Source organism: Primulina tabacum, chromosome 7 (genome assembly GCF_025594145.1).
Source record: "Primulina tabacum isolate GXHZ01 chromosome 7, ASM2559414v2, whole genome shotgun sequence".
Classification (NCBI taxonomy): domain Eukaryota; kingdom Viridiplantae; phylum Streptophyta; class Magnoliopsida; order Lamiales; family Gesneriaceae; genus Primulina; species Primulina tabacum.
The window spans coordinates 1,946,841-1,967,678 of record NC_134556.1 but is presented as its reverse complement, the minus strand read 5'-3'; positions in this window follow the sequence as shown (position 1 = coordinate 1,967,678).

Sequence of the window (20,838 nt, the reverse complement as noted above, 5' to 3'; positions counted from 1 at the left end):
TTGTGATTGATAGGTAAAATTCTAGACACACTATGAATGTCATTTTTGTGTTTTATTGTATTTGCTACACATTATAAGGGGTGGCCGAAAATTTCTTGTAAAAATTCGATTTTTAAACTTCCGTTGCGCTTCCGGTCACCGTAACCGATCCCCTTATCAAGTGGTATCAGAGCTATGGTTACGATTTTGTGTAGCATTTACAAGATATTATGTTAAGATCGATTTCTAACCGCATGAGAACAAAATTTTGCATCGAATCAAGGCCGGTTTGAGGGATTTTGTGCAGCAAGTTGCTGCCCATTTCGGGCAGCTTGGGCTGCCCGATGTTAAGATCGATTTCTAACCGCATGAGAACAAAATTTTGCATTCGAATCAAGGCCGGTTTCGAGGGAATTTTGTGCAGCAAGTTGCTGCCCATTTTGGGCAGCTTGGGCTGCCCGAGGGGCTGCCCGAAACGGGCAGCTAGGGCAGCCCCTTGGGCTGCCCGAACAGCCCCTACATTTTATAAAAAAAAAAAAAATTTTTTGCATGTTGGCTTGAATCCGGCGACGGTGCTCCGGCGACGGCGATGACGACTAGGGTTTCCAAAAGTGTTTTGGAATATCGAAGTGTCATGGGCCTTGAGTTGTTTGGCCATTGGATGGCTAACATATTTGTGAATTTTAAATGGGCCAAAATGTTTTTGGTGAAAAAAATAAGTTTTTGGGCCCTTAAGTTTAAAATTACAAAAGTTGCAAATATTTTCTCATGAAATAAATATTTTAAGTTGGACTTTAAATATTTATAGTAAATGGTGATTTACAAGAAATTCGGTTGTAAATAAATTAATTTGAAAGTAGACAAAGGTGTTTGTATACTTTGTTAATTTAGTTTATAATCGTGGCGGTTAGTGATTGGATCAAGATATATAATATTGGATCAATTAATTATTGTGATAATTAATTGATGGTGTATGATATGTGATATTGTGCATGAAGGATGATCAAAAGCCCAAGCCCAATTTGCTAGGTGTATGCTAGGATATTTTGTGTTGAATGATTATAATAATTATCAAATTTAAAGTGGGCTTGGTTTATGGCCCGATCCCACCCCATGAGATGTATCCCTATTGTCATGGATATTTATTTGTAAATATTAGTATAGTGGATGATCAAGATTGGAAAATGGTGGCCATGATGATTATGAAGATCGAAGACATGTAAATATTGAAAGCTTATGTAATAGTTGCATTTGCATCCCGTGCATTTCCCTAGGATTGGACCTAGGCCCGTGTTTAGCTCACAGGGTCCGTTAGTATTGGGGCGATTGATCATCCTTGTTTTGTTTACTGTTTATAATATATGCATGATATGTTAATAATGAGTATGTGCGTTATTATTATGATAATAACAAAGTTGCATGAATCCGGCAAACATGGCGAGCTTTTAAATAAAATTAATGATGTGACCTTTCAAAATTAAAAACCCTCATTTTGAATAACATTCAAAATTAATATCAAGCCCGAAAAGGGGAATTATAAATTTGTTTATAATTTCCTTGTCTTCCATCGACAATCGGTGCATGATGAACACTACCCGTACTCGGGGCTCGGCTCATATTATTGGGGGAGCTTTGGGTGCCGGAAAGCTTTGACATCCATTGACATGGTGATGTAAACTACGTGGAACTCCCATGATTTCGGCTCATATTATTGGGGGAACTCATGGCGACCGTTCATTAAGGTTCAACATCGATGGGTAAGGCTTGACACGTGAAGATGAACGACGTCATATTATTGGGTCCTAATCAAACGTGAGACAAAAGTTTACGTAGAGGGTTGCATTGTGATGCAATTGGAAACTACCTTTTAGGAATTGTGATTGGCTAATATTATTCGGGATCATAATTCGCTAATTGGACCTTACGTACCTACTGAGGAAATGAGTTTCCCATTTTAACTAGAGGGTAGTGAAAGATGTCAAAACAGTGGGAGTAAATATTTATGAAGTAAAAGTCCAAACTTCATATCTTACTAAATATTTTAAAATAGTCATCAACATTTATCTGTTTTTACTTTTCAGTACAAATTGACAATGTCTTCGATTCGCAATCCGATATCCGTAATACTCGACAAACACATATTAACTGGACCTTATTACCTCACTTGGCTAAGAAACCTAAAAATCGTCTTGAATTCGGAAAGGGTAGCATATACACTGACTGAGTCGCCCCCTGTTGAGGCTCCGACTGACTGCACTCCTGAGGAATTGCAGACCTACAAGGAATGGTGTGACCATGACTTGATAGCCAGGTGTTATATGCTGACTTCTATGAATGATGAGCTGCAGAGGCGTTTTGAGGATGCAAAGAGTACTGCTGACATACATTTGCATCTCAAGGAGCTCTTTGGTGAGCAAACACGGCCTCTTAGGCATGCTACCGTCAAGGAGCTGATCACTTTGCGCATGCGAGATGGGGCCTCGGTCCATGAGCATGGCCTGAAGTTGATTGGGCTCGTGGACAAGCTCGTTGGCATGGATCTGATCTTGCCTTCGGAGTTGACCACCGACGTGTTGCTGTTATCGCTGCCTAGCTCATTTGATCCTTTTGTGGTGAACTTCAACATGAACAAGATGGAGCCGACCGTTGGGGAGTTGGTGAATATGCTTGTTACGTTTGAATCGACCATCAAGAAAGAGTAGTTGGTTCTTTATGTGAGTTCTTCATCTGGTACGAAGATTGATCCACATGGGAATGGAAAGAAGCGTTCTTTCCAACATCCCAAGAAGAACGTGCCCTTGATGAGGCAATCTCCGAATCCCGTTAAGGCAGCCAGACCAGTTAAGGCTGACAAGACTGATGATGTATGTCATCACTGCAAGAAGCCTGGACATTGGAGGCGTAACTGCAGGGAATATCTTGCCCAGAAGAGTTCTGGAAATGGTATGTTCTAAATTGAAGTAAACATTTCAATTAACTCTACTTCTTGGGTATTAGATACCGGTTATGGTTCACATCTCTGTAATGATTTACAGGTGATGGGAAGAAGTAGGAAGCTTAAGGAAAGTGTGACCTTCTAGAGGATGGGCAATGGAGCAAGAGTTACTGCCAAAGCTATTGGAGATGTTTACTTGCTTATGAACAATGATTTTAAGTTAATTTTAAGAGATGTTTTGTTTGTACCGGATTTGGTGAAAAACATTGTTTCCATTTCTATGTTGATAAAGATGGAAATTCTTGTTTATTTAGCAAAGGTGTTTGCAACATTTACAAGAATGAATGTTTGATTGGTACTAGAGAACTTGAAAACGATCTCTATAACTTAAAATTGAAAGATATTCCACTAAATGTCCATTTAAAGGCAGACACCATATGAGATATGGATGGGTAAGCCTCCCAAATATTCTTGTCTTAGAATATGGGGGTGCCCTGCTTATGTAAAGCAGGTAGTGGGAGATAAATTGGATTGTCGATCTATTTTATGTTACTTTGTGGGATATCCAAGGAATTCAGTTGGATATCATTTCTATCATCCCCAAGAAACAAAGGTGTTTGTTTCTAGGAATGCAACCTTTTTGGAAAAGGAATTTCTATTGGATAGAAAAAGGGAGATGATAGAACTCGAAGAGATTCGAGAGACACTGTAGAACCCGTATATCAGTAGACGTATAAGCCATGCATAATTCTAGATTTTTAAATTTAATTGACTTCATTGCATGATTATTTTAAATGCATTTATTTGAAGTTAATTATTTATTATTTCAGTTCAGTAGATTGATTTTTAGCATTTCAGTATTTTCAGTGAGGCCGGACCGGAGTTGGAGTTTTGAGATAGAATTTAAGATTTCGAGAAATATTTCCAGAAGTTAATTTAGCCAGCAACCAAGTTCATTTAAGTTAGAAAGGGAGGTTTGAGGATTTAATTTAATTATTTGAGGTGATTAAGAAATGAACTCATTTAAGTTATTAAATTAAGGGGTTAGCTCACTAAATTATTTAAAGGATTGGTAAGACTTTCAAGGATTATTAGTTGACTAGATAATCAACATTCCCCTTTATTTTATTATGCATTTTTCGGCCACCCTTAGTGCTAGAAGATTCATTTTCCAACTCATCAACTTTGACCAATTCTTTGCATGTAATTAGTAGGATAATTCTAGGATTTTTGGGAGCACAATTTAATTAAATAAATGGACATATCCTAGTCTAGAACAAGAGAAATTTTGGCCACTACCTCCTAGAAGCATCCACCAACTCATTTGATATCAAACCATAATTCAAAATTTAAATTTGGGAAGACTTGGTCTTGGATCTTCCTTAAATCTTGCACCCACTTCCCTCACCCTCATAACCATTTTCCCCCCCCTCTCCTTTTCGAAAATTCAGAGTGAATTCACACTCATTTTCAGTAGAAAAATCGTGAGGTACCTAGCCAAAAAGAAGAGAGAAAAATCGAGAGCAAGGTAAGGTAGAAAAGAGAAGCGCTCCACCTCCTCCGTGCCGCGTCGTCGTTGTTTCGTTCGTTTTCTTTCGAAACGAAACCAGGCATGTCTAGATTTCTTTCAAACCTCAATCAAGTCATATTATCATTTATATTTCAGTACATGATCATGTTTATTCAAGTAAAAATCGAGATCCAAGTCAAAACATTTTGAAACCACACATGCAGAATTTTCGATTTCCTTGGCAAGCTTCACGATTTCTTTTGGTTTGTGAGTTTCAGGTATTGGATCGACTCCAGGCTCCCAAGGCGGCTTGTATACATGTAGTAGGATGCATTAGGACCATGTTGGTCCATTCAAACCAGCCCCATGCTTACTGGAAATTCAGAATGACAGCAAGTCCCCATAGGTGCAGAAATGTTGTTCGAAAAATTCAGTTTGTTGTCATGGAGGAAGGATCTGATCTTGGCTGCCCCAAAGGCCTATAGCCATGGTTGGATCACTTCCCTAGCATGTCTAAGACATGACTAACTTGCCCTTTTGGTGGCTTGGTCCATGGCTCATCGGTTTTTAAATAATCAACAAGAACAGCCCCTTTCCCCATTCGGCCCCTTCCATTTTTCAGCATATGGTTTCGTTTCTTTTGTTGCTTGGTATGGATCTTGGTTGGCCTATGGCCCTTAGCCAAGGTTCACATCATGCTCCTAGATGTCTAGATCGTGCCATGGTCAATCAAATGGCCATTGGAATGACACGAGACATCGATCATAGAATAAACACTACACACGCATGCACGTTGGCTCTCGGTTAGACCCTTCGGTTGAGTTTTGGTATGATGCGGATTGTGGCTGGCCTAGGGCCCTTAGCCATGGTTCAAATCATTCCTTGGGATGTTGGTAAGAGTCTCTGGTCGGTGGTTCACGCCCCTAATGGCCGATAGTCTCGAAACCAACGCAAGTCTTGTAGTTGCGCAGCTGCTGGAAATTACAGCATGTTGCTGTGTCGTTTAGAAGGCTCGTTTGAGTTCTTGGTTGGCTTTTAGCCCATGGCCTTGGACTGGACAGTGCCTCATTGAGTTGGGAAGGTCATGTTTTCAACCGTTTGTCATTTGGATCATTTTTGAGGTCGTACGAGAATTTACGGTGCAATGTGCCAAGTTGACTCTCGAAAGAGCGTCTCGTGTTTTGGCCTACATTCCACCTAAATTTCGACCCTATAATTTTAGGAACATTATTTTATGATTTTTCCGCGTATTTTAATCATGACTATGCGTCGGTTCAGTGTCGGTTCAGGTTGGCTCGGAGTCATGATTAAATGCGAAGTCATTAGGCGTCATAGTCGCATCTTTTGAACGTAAATTGCATAGTTGGTCATGTTTAAGCTATTGCATATTTTTCATGGCACAGTTAGGTTGCAGCGAGCCTGGGAACGATCCAATCCAATCCAGTTGGTAAAATTACGGGACATTTTCATTACGCTAGTTAATTATTTTACGTGCATTAAATAGAAAATGATTATTTTTGAGATTTATGCGATATGGCTTGTGGTTCATTCACTATGTTGGAGTGTTATTTTATACGGTCGCTAGTGAACGATCAGTTCAGTATGGTACCACCCGGTCGCCAGTGACCGGCCAGCTCAGTTCAGTTTCAGCCTCCCCGGTAGCCAGTTACCGATTAGTTCAGCTTAGTGCAGTGGCCACAGGCGTAAAACATAATCTCAACAGAAAATTTTATCAGTTATTTCAGTACAGGCTCCCAGGAGCAAATATTTTTACTGTGATTATGAGTTCAGTTATGCACGTATTATAATTGCTCAGTACAGATTATTTTCAGTATGCCTCAGGACAGGATATGTTAACTCATGCATATTTTAATTCAGATTTTTACTCGTTACCTGTGATATATGCATGCTGAGTCTTTAGGCTCACTGGACTTGATTGTTGTAGGTACTGATGAGGCCAGGGCCGAGGGCGGGGACCAGTGAGCCAGCTTAGGTCGGCAGTAGTGGCACCCGAGGACCTCAGAGCAGCAGTTGTTAATTTTTTTTTTCGCAAACAATTTTATCAGTCGTTGGATATTTTTTTAAATCGTTGTTGTTGGCAAAACTTTAATTTTCTTCCGCTGCAATATTTTGAAATATTGAACTTGATTCACCAGTGATTTTATGAATGAGGCCATTTAAGTTCTTTTAAAAAGAAAATTTTTAATTTTCCGCAAATTTTCAAGAAAGGAGTTTTAAGCCCTTCACAGTTGGTATCAGAGCGGTGGTTCTGTATAGGGTTTCACTACTACTGACCGCGAGAAGCTCACGAAGCCACGTCTTCGGTCTGTAAGTTTTTCAGTTCACCATTTTGTTCAGCATTTTAGTTAAAGCATGAATTAGTTTGTCAGCATGCTTCCTGATTTTCAGTATTTCAGAGTTCATTTAAAATAAATTATGGAATTATGCATGTTAGTTACGTATGGGTTATGTTGGAACAGTATGCCCCCTAGACGCATTTTAGAGCGCAACAGAGAGGAGGAGCCTCGCCGAGAAGACAGGGAGGAGCGTAGACCAGAGGGAGACCTACCACCTCCTCCACCGCCCCCACCGGACATGAGTGCCCAGATGTTAGCTGGGATGGCACAGTTCTTCGCACAGTTTGCGGGGGGCAATGCCGCAGCTGTAGCCGCAGCCGCAGCCAGGCCGACAGGGCCCGAGGCTGTGTATGAGCGATTCATGAAGATGCGCCCGAAGGAATTCTCTGGGGCATCTGACCCCATGGTTGCCGAGGGATGGATCAAATCCCTCGAGGTTATCTTCGATTTTATGGAGCTGGAGGACGCAGACCGAGTCCGATGTGCCACCTACTTGTTCACTGGAGACGCCCGCTTATGGTGGGAAGGAGCTTCGGTAGCCTGACATTGGCTACACTTTCTTGGACCCGCTTTACGGAGGTTTTCTACTCCAAGTATTTTGCTGAGGAGGTTCGCACCAGGCTGTCCACCGAGTTCATGAGTCTGAGACAGGGGGATATGTCGGTTACGGAGTTTATCCGTAAGTTCGAGAGGGGCTGTCACTTTGTGCCCCTGATAGCGAATGATGCCAGAGCCAAGCTGATGCACTTCCTGGTGGGTTTACGGCCGATCTTGCGCCGGGATGTTAGGGTATCTGACCCTGCTACTTATGAGATTGCCGTCTCCAAGGCCTTAGCTGCAGAGCAGGATCTGCGGGATATCGAGAGGGATCGCCAGGGCAAGAGCCCAGTCCAGGCACCGCACCGCCCTCCTCCTCATCAGCATCAGCAGCAGAATAAGAGGCCTTTTCATGGACCGCCCAGGAACCGAGGCCAGCAGCAGCAGCGGGGACGCCCAGCCCCGAGGACTCAGGAGCACCCAGTCTGTCCCAGGTGCTCACGTCGCCATCCTGGAGCATGTATGGCTGGCTCAGGAAAGTGTTTTAAGTGTGGCAGTCCAGACCACATGTTGCTGCAGTGTCCTCAGAGGAATCTGCCTACCCAAGGCAGAGTTTTTGCTCTCCATGCCGCGGAAACCAACCCGGAGACTATGTTGTTGACAGGTACCTTTAAAATTTAAGTTATTATTTGAATTTCCGTGTTTTGGGAATCGGGATTTAGATTTTGAACTTAGAACTGTTACAGGATTGCATGCTCTACTCAGATTTATTTCAGGGAAATTAAGCTAGAGGAACCTTGACCTTTGCATGTCTATAAGTTTAGATCTTGTAGTGGGATTCAACTTAGAGTTCCGATCTTTCAGGGAGAATGTTTATATCTGGTTCCGCTACCAAGGCCTTGATAGATTCAGGGGCCACTCACTCGTTTATTTCGGAGGTCTTTGCAAACTTTCTCAAGATCCAGACCATTGGGCTAGATACAGCCTTTTCAGTAGTGTTGCCGTCAGGCGAGGAGATGGCAGCTACCAATGTTATCCGAGATATAGACCTTGAGCTGCACGGTAATCTTGTTTATGCGGATCTGATCGTGCTACCGATGCTGGAATTTGACATCATCCTAGGGATGGACTGGCTATTGAGGAACAGAGTGTTGATAGACTTCCAGCGGAGATCTGTTCTTGTCCGACCGCCTGGAATGGAGCAGTTCTTATTTGAGCCGGACAGGTACTTTTCTTTACCGCGCATTATTCCATATGTTCAGGCTAGGAAGCTCATGCATAGAGGGTGTCGGGCATTTCTAGCAACCTTTTTATCTGTCCCCGAGGAACCCAGCCAGTCAGCCTCAGATGTTCCAATAGTTAGAGATTTCTTAGACGTTTTTCCCGAAGACGTCTCTGGTATGCCACCAGAGAGAGAGGTGGAGTTTTCCATTGAGCTTATGCCAGGTACGGCTCCGATATCCAAAGTGCCGTACCGTCTAGCACCGACAGAGATGGCAGAGCTTAAGAAGCAGATCCAGGAACTTCTCGACAAGGAGTTCATTCGCCCGAGCTTTTGTCCATGGGGCGCGCCAGTCTTATTTGTGAAAAAGAAGGATGGCTCGATGAGGCTTTGCATTGACTACCGGGAGTTGAACAGGGTTACAGTGAAGAATAAATACCCACTGCCGAGGATTGAGGATCTGTTTGACCAGTTGCAGGGAGCTTCGATTTTCTCCAAGATAGATCTGCGTTCCGGTTATCACCAGTTGAGGGTGAGAGATGCTGATGTTTCGAAGACAGCTTTCAGGACTCGTTATGGTCACTACGAGTTCCTTGTGATTCCGTTCGGTCTGACGAATGCACCAGCGATCTTCATGGATCTCATGAATCGCGTATTTCAGCCGTACCTCGACCAGTTTGTGATAGTGTTCATAGATGACATTCTCGTCTACTCCAAGAATCGGGAGGAGCACAGCCGACATCTGACCACAGTGTTGCAGACATTGCAGAAGCACAAATTATTCGCAAAGTTCAGTAAGTGCGAATTCTGGTTAGATAAGGTGGCGTTCTTGGGCCACATTGTTTCTAGCAGTGGTATTGAGGTAGACCCCGCCAAAGTTGTAGCAGTTAGAGATTGGGTTGTGCCTCAGAATGCATCCGAGATCCGCAGTTTCCTTGGACTAGCAGGATATTACAGAAAATTCATCCAGGGATTCTCCTCTATCGCCGTTCCACTCACAGCACTGACAAAGAAAAATGTGAAGTTTGTGTGGAGCGAGGAGTGTCAGAAGAGCTTTGATACTTTGAAGCAAGCCCTTATTTCAGCACCAGTTTTGGCCATGCCATCAGGGCCCGGCGAGTTTGTCCTTTATACCGATGCTTCGAAGCTTGGTTTAGGTGCAGTTTTGATGCAGCATGGGAGAGTGATAGCGTATGCTTCTCGACAGCTGAAAATCCACGAGAAGAATTACCCTACTCATGATCTGGAGTTAGCGGCCGTAGTTTACCGACCATAAGAGCCTCAAGTATTTCTTTACGCAGAAGGAGCTGAACATGCGTCAGAGGCGTTGGTTGGAGCTTGTGAAAGACTACGATTGTGACATTAGCTACAACCCGGGTAAAGCTAATGTAGTTGCGGATGCTTTGAGCAGGAAAGTCGCAGTGATGGCTCACTTGACGATTCAGAAACCTCTTCAGATCGAGATGCAGAGGTTTGATCTTGAGACTTACCCTCGAGGTAGAGTTCCTCGTGTATCTAACTTGACTATCCAGTCCTCTCTTATTGACCGTATTCGCAGCGGTCAGGCAGCAGATGAGCAGTTGGCACCGTGGAAGAAGAGAGATGAAGCCAAGGGCAGTGTTTTGTATTCAGTCAGCGACGGTATTGTGAGATACCGAGATAGGATATGGGTTCCTAGCAGTGATTCTATCCGAGCAGACATCTTATCAGAGACCCATACGTCCCCGTACTCCATTCACCCTGGGAGTACGAAGATGTACAAAGACCTGCAGCTATTGTATTGGTGGCCAGGGATGAAGAAGGACATCAGGCGTTTTGTATCCGAGTGCCTGACTTGCCAGTTAGTGAAGGCCGAGCATCAGAGACCAGCAGGTTTGCTCAAGCCTCTTCCTATTCCCGAGTGGAAGTGGGAGAACATTATCATGGACTTTGTGACCGGATTGCCGAGGTCAGCCAGAGGATCGAATGCTATCTGGGTGATTGTAGATCGTCTTACCAAATCAGCGCACTTCTTGCCTATTAAGACGACATTCACCATGGTTCAGTATGCAGAGCTATATATCCGAGAGATAGTCTGACTCCACGGTATTCCAGTTTCTATCGTATCCGACAGAGATCCCAGATTCACTTCCTCGTTTTGGAAGAGTTTGCATTCAACTATGGGTACGAAGTTGCTGTTTAGCACAGCTTTCCATCCGCAGACAGATGGACAGTCGGAGCGAGTTATTCAGATCGTAGAGGATCTTCTCCGTGCTTGCGTCATTGATTTCTCTGGGAGTTGGGAGTCGAACTTACCATTGGTAGAGTTCACCTATAACAACAGTTTCCAGTCGTCTATAGGTATGGCTCCGTATGAAGCGCTGTATGGCCGCAAGTGTAGATCTCATGTTCATTGGGATGAAGTAGGAGAGAGAGCAGAGTTGGGTCCAGAGATTGTTCAGCAGGCAGCAGAGGTAGTAGTCAAGATTCGTGATAGAATGAGGACTGCTCAGAGCCGACAGAAGAGTTATGCCGATCAGCGGAGGAGAGAGTTAGAGTTTGCAGTGGGCGATCATGTCTTCGTGAAAGTGGCACCTATGAAGGGTGTAATGAGATTTGGCAAGAAAGGGAAGCTCAGTCCGAGATACATTGGACCGTTTGAGATCCTTGACAGAGTTGGGACGCTAGCGTATCGTGTGGCTCTTCCGCCGAATCTGGCCGGAGTACACAATGTCTTTCACGTCTCCATGCTGAGGAAGTATATGGCAAATCCTTCGCATGTGCTGAATTTAGAGCCGTTGCAGCTTACTCCGAACTTATCTTATGAGGAGAGACCCGTGCAGATCCTAGACAGACAGGAGAAGAAACTTCGGAACAAGTTGGTTAAGCGAGTCAAAGTCAAATGGCTCAACCATTCAGAGGAGGAAGCTACGTGGGAGTCTGAGCCGGAGATGAGAAGTCGATACCCTGAGTTATTCGGTGAGTTCTAATTTCGAGGACGAAATTTATTTAAGGGGGAAGGATTGTAGAACCCGTATATCAGTAGACGTATAAGCCATGCATAATTCTAGATTTTAAATTTAATTGACTTCATTGCATGATTATTTTAAATGCATTTATTTGAAGTTAATTATTTGTTATTTCAGTTCAGTAGATTGATTTTTAGCATTTCAGTATTTTCAGTGAGGCCGGACCAGAGTTGGAGTTTTGAGATAGAATTTAAGATTTCGAGAAATATTTCCAGAAGTTAATTTAGCCAGCAACCAAGTTCATTTAAGTTAGAAAGGGAGGTTTGAGGATTTAATTTAATTATTTGAGGTGATTAAGAAATGAACTCATTTAAGTTATTAAATTAAGGGGTTAGCTCACTAAATTATTTAAAGGATTAGTAAGGCTTTCAAGGATTATTAGTTGACTAGATAATCAACATTCCCTTTTATTTTATTATGCATTTTTCGGCCACCCTTAGTGCTAGAAGATTCATTTTCCAACTCATCAACTTTGACCAATTCTTTGCATGTAATTAGTAGGATAATTCTAGGATTTTTGGGAGCACAATTTAATTAAATAAATGGACATATCCTAGTCTAGAACAAGAGAAATTTCGGCCACTACCTCCTAGAAGCATCCACCAACTCATTTGATATCAAACCATAATTCAAAATTCAAATTTGGGAAGACTTGGTCTTGGATCTTCCTTAAATCTTGCACCCACTTCCCTCACCCTCATAACCATTTTTCCCCCCCTCTCCTTTTCGAAAATTCAGAGTGAATTCACACTCATTTTCAGTAGAAAAATCGTGAGGTACCTAGCCAAAAAGAAGAGAGAAAAATCGAGAGCAAGGTAAGGTAGAAAAGAGAAGCGCTCCACCTCCTCCGTGCCGCGTCGTCGTTGTTTCGTTCGTTTTCTTTCGAAACAAAACCAGGCATGTCTAGATTTCTTTCAAACCTCAATCAAGTCATATTATCATTTATTTTTCAGTACATGATCATGTTTATTCAAGTAAAAATCGAGATCCAAGTCAAAACATTTTGAAACCACACATGCAGAATTTTCGATTTCCTTGGCAAGCTTCACGATTTCTTTTGGTTTGTGAGTTTCAGGTATTGGATCGACTCCAAGATCCCAAGGCGGCTTGTATACATGTATTAGGATGCATTAGGACCATGTTGGTCCATTCAAACCAGCCCCATGCTTGCTGGAAATTCAGAATGACAGCAAGTCCCCATAGGTGCAGAAATGTTGTTCGAAAAATTCAGTTTGTTGTCATGGAGGAAGGATCTGATCTTGGCTGCCCCAAGGGCCTATAGCCATGGTTGGATCACTTCCCTAGCATGTCTAAGACGTGACTAAGTTGCCCTTTTGGTGGCTTGGTCCATGGCTCATCGGTTTTTAAATAATCAACAAGAACAGCCCCTTTCCCCATTCGGCCCCTTCCATTTTTCAGCATATGGTTTCATTTCTTTTGTTGCTTGGTATGGATCTTGGTTGGCCTATGGCCCTTAGCCAAGGTTCACATCATGCTCCTAGATGTCTAGATTGTGCCATGGTCAATCAAATGGCCATTGGAATGACACGAGACATCGATCATAGAATAAACACTACACACGCATGCACGTTGGCTCTCGGTTAGACCCTTCGGTTGAGTTTTGGTATGATGCGGATTGTGGCTGGCATAAGGCCCTTAGCCATGGTTCAAATCATTCCTTGGGATGTTGGTAAGAGTCTCTGGTTGGTGGTTCACACCCCTAATGGCCGATAGTCTCGAAACCAACGCAAGTCTTGTAGTTGCGCAGCTGCTGGAAATTACCGCATGTTGTTGTGTTGTTTAGAAGGCTCGTTTGAGTTCTTGGTTGGCTTTTAGCCCATGGCCTTGGACTGGACAGTGCCTCATTGAGTTGGGAAGGTCATGTTTTCGACCGTTCGTCATTGGATCATTTTTGAGGTCGTACGAGAATTTACGGTGCAATGTGCCAAGTTGACTCTCGAAAGAGCGTCTCGTGTTTTGGCCTCCATTCCACCTAGATTTCGACCCTATCATTTTAGGAACATTATTTTATGATTTTTCCGCGTATTTTAATCTTGAATATACGTCGGTTCAGTGTCGGTTCAGGTTGGCTCGGAGTCATGATTAAATGCGAAGTCATTAGGTGTCATAGTCGCATCTTTTGAACGTAAATTGCATAGTTGGTCATGTTTAAGCTATTGCATATTTTTCATGGCACAGTTAGGTTGCAGCGAGCCTGGGAACGATCCAATCCAATCCAGTTGGTAAAATTACGGGACATTTTCATTACGCTAGTTAATTATTTTACGTGCATTAAATAGAAAATGATTATTTTTTAGATTTATGCGATATGGCTTGTGGTTCATTCACTATGTGGGAGTGTTATTTTATACGGTCGCCAGTGACCGATCAGTTCAGTATGGTACCACCCGGTCGCCAGTGACCGGCCAGCTCAGTTCAGTTTCAGCCTCCCCGGTAGCCAGTTACCGATCAGTTCAGCTTAGTGCAGTGGCCACAGGCGTAAAACATAATCTCAACAGAAAATTTTATCAGTTATTTCAGTACAGGCTCCCAGGAGCAAATATTTTTACTGTGATTATCAGTTCAGTTATGCACGTATTATAATTGCTCAGTACAGATTATTTTCAGTATGCCTCAGGACAGGATATGTTAACTCATGCATATTTTAATTCAGATTTTTACTCGTTACCTGTGATATATGCATGCTGAGTCTTTAGGCTCACTAGACTTGATTGTTGTGGGTACTGATGAGGCCAGGGCCGAGGGCGGGGACCAGTGAGCCAGCTTAGGTCGGCAGTAGTGGCACCCGAGGACCTCAGAGCAGCAGTTGTTATTTTTTTTTTCGCAAACAATTTTATCAGTTGTTGGATATTTTTTTAAATCGTTGTTGTTGGCAAAACTTTAATTTTCTTCCGCTGCAATATTTTGAAATATTGAACTTGATTCACCAGTGATTTTATGAATAAGGCCATTTAAGTTCTTTTAAAAAGAAAATTTTTAATTTTCCGCAAATTTTCAAGAAAGGAGTTTTAGGCCTTTCACAGACCCCCACAATTATAGAACCCACACCCGAAGAGCCAAGAGAGGAGATACAAGCTCCTAGAAGATCCGATAAAGTCTCGAGACCACCTATGAGGTATGGTCTGCTTCTTGAAGAGGGCCATGATGAGCCTAACAATGGATGTGATCCAAGTACCTTCAAGGAAGCGTTATCTGATGCCGATTCATCCAAGTGGCTTGAAGCAATGGAATCTGAGATGAATTCCATGCATTCGAACCAAGTGTGGAATCTCGTGGATCCACCTGAGGGAATTGTTCCCATAGGGTGTAAATGGATTTACAAGAGGAAACTTGGGGCGGATGGGAAGGTATTGACCTTCAAGGCGCGATTGGTGGCAAAAGGATATACTCAAAGACAAGGAGTTGACTTTGAGGAAACCTTTTCTCCAGTTGTAATGTTCAAGTACATAAGGATATTGCTAGCCATAGCTGCATGGTATGACTATGAGATATGGTAGATGGATGTCAAGAAAGCCTTTCTTAATGGGGATATTAAGGAAGAGATTTACATGTCTCAACCCGAAGGGTTTACATCTATCGGAAGTGAGCATATGGTATGCAAACTTCAAAGATCTATTTATGGTCTAAAGCAGGCATCTAGGAGTTGGAACATCAGATTCGACAGTACAATCAAAGAGTTTGGTTTTGCTAAGAATCCTGAGGAACCCTGTGTGTATAAGAAGGTCAGTGGGAGTGTTGTGACATTCCTGGTGTTTTATGTTGATGACATTCTAATCATTGGGAATGATGTAGGAATGTTGCAATCAACTAAAATATGGTTAGCAAGTAAGTTCTCGATACAGGACTTGGGTGAAGCATCTTTTGTATTGGGAATACAGATATATAGAGATAGATCAAAAAGGATTGCTTGGTCTCACCCAGTCCACATACATTGATACCATCGTGAAGCGGTTCTCGATGGATGAGTCCAAGAGAGGACATCTACCAATGTGTCATGGCGTGTCCCTATCCATGTCTGTCTCCCAGGACTAATGCAGAGATAGCGGCGATGACAAGCATTCCTTATGCATCTACGATTGGTAGCATCATGTATGGGATGATATCTACACGTCCTGACGTGGCTTCCGCACTAAGTGTAGTGAGTAGATAACAATCTAACCCTGGTCTTCCACACTGGAAAGCTGTGAAAAACATCCTCAAGTAGTTGAGAAGGACCAATAAATTGTTCTTGGTCTATGGGGTGGAGAACTGAATTTGGAAGCCTATACCGACTCTTGCTTCCAAAGCGATATCGATGACTCGAAGTCAACCTCTGGGTTTGTATTCATGCTCAATGGTGCTGCTGTCTCTTGGAAGAGTTCCAAGCAAGACAATACTGCGGATTCCAGCACAAAGGCCGAATACATTGCTGGATCAGATGCAGCAAGGGAGGCTGTTTGGATAAGGAATTTCGTCTAAGAGTTGGACGTCATTCCTAATGGAGTTGCTCCTCACCTGGTGTTGTGTGACAACACGGGAGCTTTAGCTTAAGCAAAGGAGCCAAGGTCTCATCAGAAGTCCAAACATGTATTGAGAAAGTACCACATTCTCGGAGAGGTTGTGGAAAGAGGAAGAAGTGTCTTTTGACATAGTCGGCTCCGCATATAATGTTGCTGATCCACTAGCTAAGCCTTTACCTGGACCATTATTCGAGATGCATCGCGAATCAATGGGTTTGAAGCATATGGGTAGTTGGCTATAGTGCAAGTGGGAGATTGTTAGAGTAGGTGCACGTCGAGCCAAGTGTTGGTCGAGTGTTCACAATGAAACTCTATGTATAAGCAATCTTTATTTTAATAATATTTGAAATTATTGTTTTGGCAAATCTTTATCTGTATACCCATGCTAGTTGCATAGATAAAGCCCTTGAATATACAAATAGTAGAAAGAATATGAGATGCTCATATGATGAGTATCATGAAACTCATATTTGGAATACTGTATAATCTAAACAGTTCCTAGTCGATTTAGCCGCCGCTAAGAAGGATATAGGCCGCTCGAGTTCAAGACTAGTATCTGCGATGTGAGTACCATGTTTCATTTGTAGGGGACATTGTGATGTCCGAGCATGCAGATAGGTGCTCCTTGTAGAGTGCACTGAACAACCCTCCATAAAGGACTTTCCAAGTGGTTCTCACTTATCGAGTGGAAAAGTCCTAGTTTATGGTTGTACACCATTAGTCCTTATGACCCGGGACAACATTGAGACTCTATGTGCTAGAATTACCCTTTAACTTGTTTACCGACTCTCATGGGTCATCAGGTGGCAAGGTTGGGTGTTCTGTCGAAACATATAGGAGTCGATGCATTGTAGTCGGGGATTCACCGCTTACCTTCGAGTATGGATATCCTATGTGTTCTCATGTGTATGTAAGTTGAAATCTCTGATCAGAGTATGGTGGTAATTATGAAAGGGGTTTCATAGATTACACCATCGATGCAACTACGACATGACACATAGTATCGATTCATTGACAACTCTCGATAAACCAATGGTTGTCGAATCGGTCGGGATATATGAGTTGAAGGGACTGTACTGTACGCTAACCATAATTGAATGGTTCTTGAAGGCACTATCATTTGATACCTAGGGAATCATGTAAGCGATGCTGCTAGGCGTTTAAGATGATTGGTTGGGTACTATCAGACTTGAGTTCTGACGTTCTTGTTTTCAAAGTGTTGATAAGTAAGAATGGAGCACTTGGGGTATGCTCAAATAAGGACATGTTTAGTCTGAATCACATGGAGATGTGAACTCACGGCTAGTTGTATCAATGAACCATTGAGGGCCACACAAGTACTATCTTTCTAGATCCCGTTGAGAAGAGAAATAGTTCAATGTGTTGAACGGCTTATAAAGGAGTTTATAAGCGTAAGGAAAAATTAGAAGTATGACTTCTATAAAGGAGAAAATAGTTCAATGTGTTGAACGGCTTATAAATGAGTTTATAAGTGTAAAGAAAAATAGAAGTATGACTTCTATGAGAGAAATGTAAATTTTAATTTATGAAAGTGTTCCTACATTAAAAGTTGGCCAAGTGAATAATGTATTTGAAAATTGTGATTTTCATAAACATTATTATGGACTAAATTAAATTAATTCAAGTGTTGAATTAATTTAACACTAGTGTACCTAGTAGAGTTCAAATAATTATATTAATTCAAGTGTTGAATTAATTAAATCATATTGAGTCTTGTGGAGCTCAATTTAAATAAATTATTTAACTAGTGGACTTGAGTAAATTCAAGTAATGTTTAATTAATCTCAAAAATGTTTGAGATAATTAAATTAAGTCCATGGGTTTTTAGTTTGTTAAAGACCATATAATATATATGCATGCATGGGAGGTGAAGGGTTGGAGACTACCTTTTTGGGTTATCAAGGCATGGCATGCAAAAACGTGTTTTTGCTTTTAACTTTTTGCAAGTCCAAGACAAGTCTCCCTTCCCCCATTACACTCCCTCCATGGCAGAAATATTGGAGGAATTCTCTCAAGTTTTTTCTCATTTTTGTGTTCTTCAATTGTTGGAGAAAACACTCACTTCTCGAAGATAGATCCTCTTAGTTTTCTAGTGCAAATTAAGAGAGGATCTACCTAGTTGGTGGTGGGCTTAATAGTTGAGCAAGGAATGCTCAAAGGAAGCTTGAAGATAGTTTCTACCATTGAAGAGCTAAGGTGTTTACACCTTAGTTGGAGCCATACATCAATCCTTGTGATTGATAGGTAAAATTCTAAACACACTATGAATGTCATTTTTGTGTTTTATTGTATTTGCTACACATTATAAGGGGTGGCCCAAAATTTCTTGTAAAAATTCGATTTTTAAACTTCCGTTGCGCTTCCGGTCACCGTAACCGATCCCATTTTCATCAACCTGAAGGGTTTACATCCATCGTAAGTGAGCATATGGTATGCAAACTTCAGAGATCTATTTATTGTCTAAAGCAGGCATCTAGGAGTTGGAATGAAACACCCCATTCCCATGACATTTTAATTAACTAACTAACGTATGCAGAAGCCTTAACATTTAAAAGGGAAAGAACAATATATCCTTTACATCATAAACATTATCCATACTAATATATATGATTGTTCACAAAATATCATCCAACACATAACCACAAGCCAACACAAACCTTTCCATTCATTCATTTACTAAACTACATAACTTTTTAAAACTTTACATATGTCCACTCCACCACAATTCAAAATGACAAAACCAAAAGTCTTTCCCCTAGCATCTTATATGACTTCTCCCACCTCGAACAATCCATTTCAGTCCCTTTTATCACCTGCATCACATGACATTAACTGAAATGATAATAAAACTCAGTAAGTAAGAAACTGTACAAAGCAATTACATATACATAGCTTTGGCTTAAAACATGGCTATGGCAATGGCAATAAAGAATGAATCATAAGTCACAAATCAATGTGAAGGGTATCTCATATCATGAATTAAAGGAAGGAAATGAAAATTCTTTGACCTGTGACCTGTGGACAGTATATCTTTGATATAAATATCAAAACTGTGAGAGATACTTCATAATCATGTGATTGGCCAATGACATGCATGAATTACTATCAATCCTTGGCTTTAAATTATAGGGACTTCATTGGGACAATTGAACAAACACTTGGTAGGCACAATGAATTACTAGCTCTTTTATCAATGAATTCAATGGAAACTCTTGATCAATGAATACATAACAACAATTATATCAAGAACATAGCAATGAAAGGAGCTATGCATCAATAAACATGGCTTTTATACATATATATATCATTTGTGCTTCTACTTACAACCCACAATCACTACGACGGCTATGATGATCTTGAATGAATCCTACAACAATAATCACAATCACAATCATAAATCATCTCCAATAATCCAATGAATCATGAACCCAACTTAACCCTCAATACTCCAAACCCTTATAAACTCCAATAATAGTAAGTTCTTACCTTGAAGTTTGAAGATTTAGGTAGGAACAACTAAGAAATATACTATAATCCTTAAATTTGGAGTGAAGAATTGAAGGGAAGAAAACTTGAGGGAGGAAGGGTTTGATCGATCAAGGAGAAGAGAAAGGAAATTGGAAATAAGAATAAGCCCTATCCAAGGAAATATATAAACCTTTTAGTGCCTAAAAACGTGTTTTTATTTTTTATACAGAGTGCTGGGCACATTTGCGCGAATTTCTGGCGCACATGCGCGGCCTGTACTGCCCACCCGGCACATATGCGCGAGTTCTGGCGCATATGCGCACCATATTCTGCAGAAAATTCATTTTTAAATTCCGAATTAGCAAAAGTGGTCAACATGAAAGTTGTAGCCCTATTTCTTTTCTTCAATCTCCCACTGATTTCAGGTCATTTGGTGGTCTGAGTCAAAATTTATGCCCATTCTACCAAAATGTGTCAGTGTAGGAACGACGATAGACACGACACACTTCGGGGCACTTTTGGCTCGTCTTCCCTAATGATTTGAACAAAACTCAAAACATGAAAGTTATAGTCTTATATCTTATCTTTCTAATGGAAGTAGCCTCACATCAAGTGGATCAATATACAAAACATTATACAAAAAACCACAATTACTGCCACATTTGTCATACCTTTTCTGCACTTCCATTTTCTATTTGGCTCAAGATCAACTTTCTATTATACCCATTCATTTCCATAATCATCACCAACTATGAACATAATACAAAAACAATAACCATATAATAACCATTCCAATAAACATATCCATAACCAGTAACCATTCAACATAATCTCAACCAGTAAAGCATAAAACATGATCATAACAATAATAAACCATAAGGATTAACATGATAAAAGGTTGGGCTATTACAATCTCCCCTCCTTATAAAAATTTCGTCCCCGAAATTTGCTTACCGTTGAATAAATTGGGATAATGATGTTTCATTTCTTTCTCCGATTCCCAAGTCGCCTCTTCAATAATATGATTCCGCCATAGAACTTTTACAATACCAATCTCTTTGTTTCTTAATACTTTTACCTTGCGATCAAGAATTTGAACCGGTACTTCTTCATAGCCTAGGTTAGGTAAAAGATCTAATGATTCATGTCGAAGAACATGCGATGGATTGGGAAGGTATTTACGTAGCATAGAAACGTGAAAGACATTGTGAACTCGATCCAAGTCCGGTGGCAATGCAAGACGATAGGCTCGGTCTCCAATCCTATCAAGAAACTCAAACG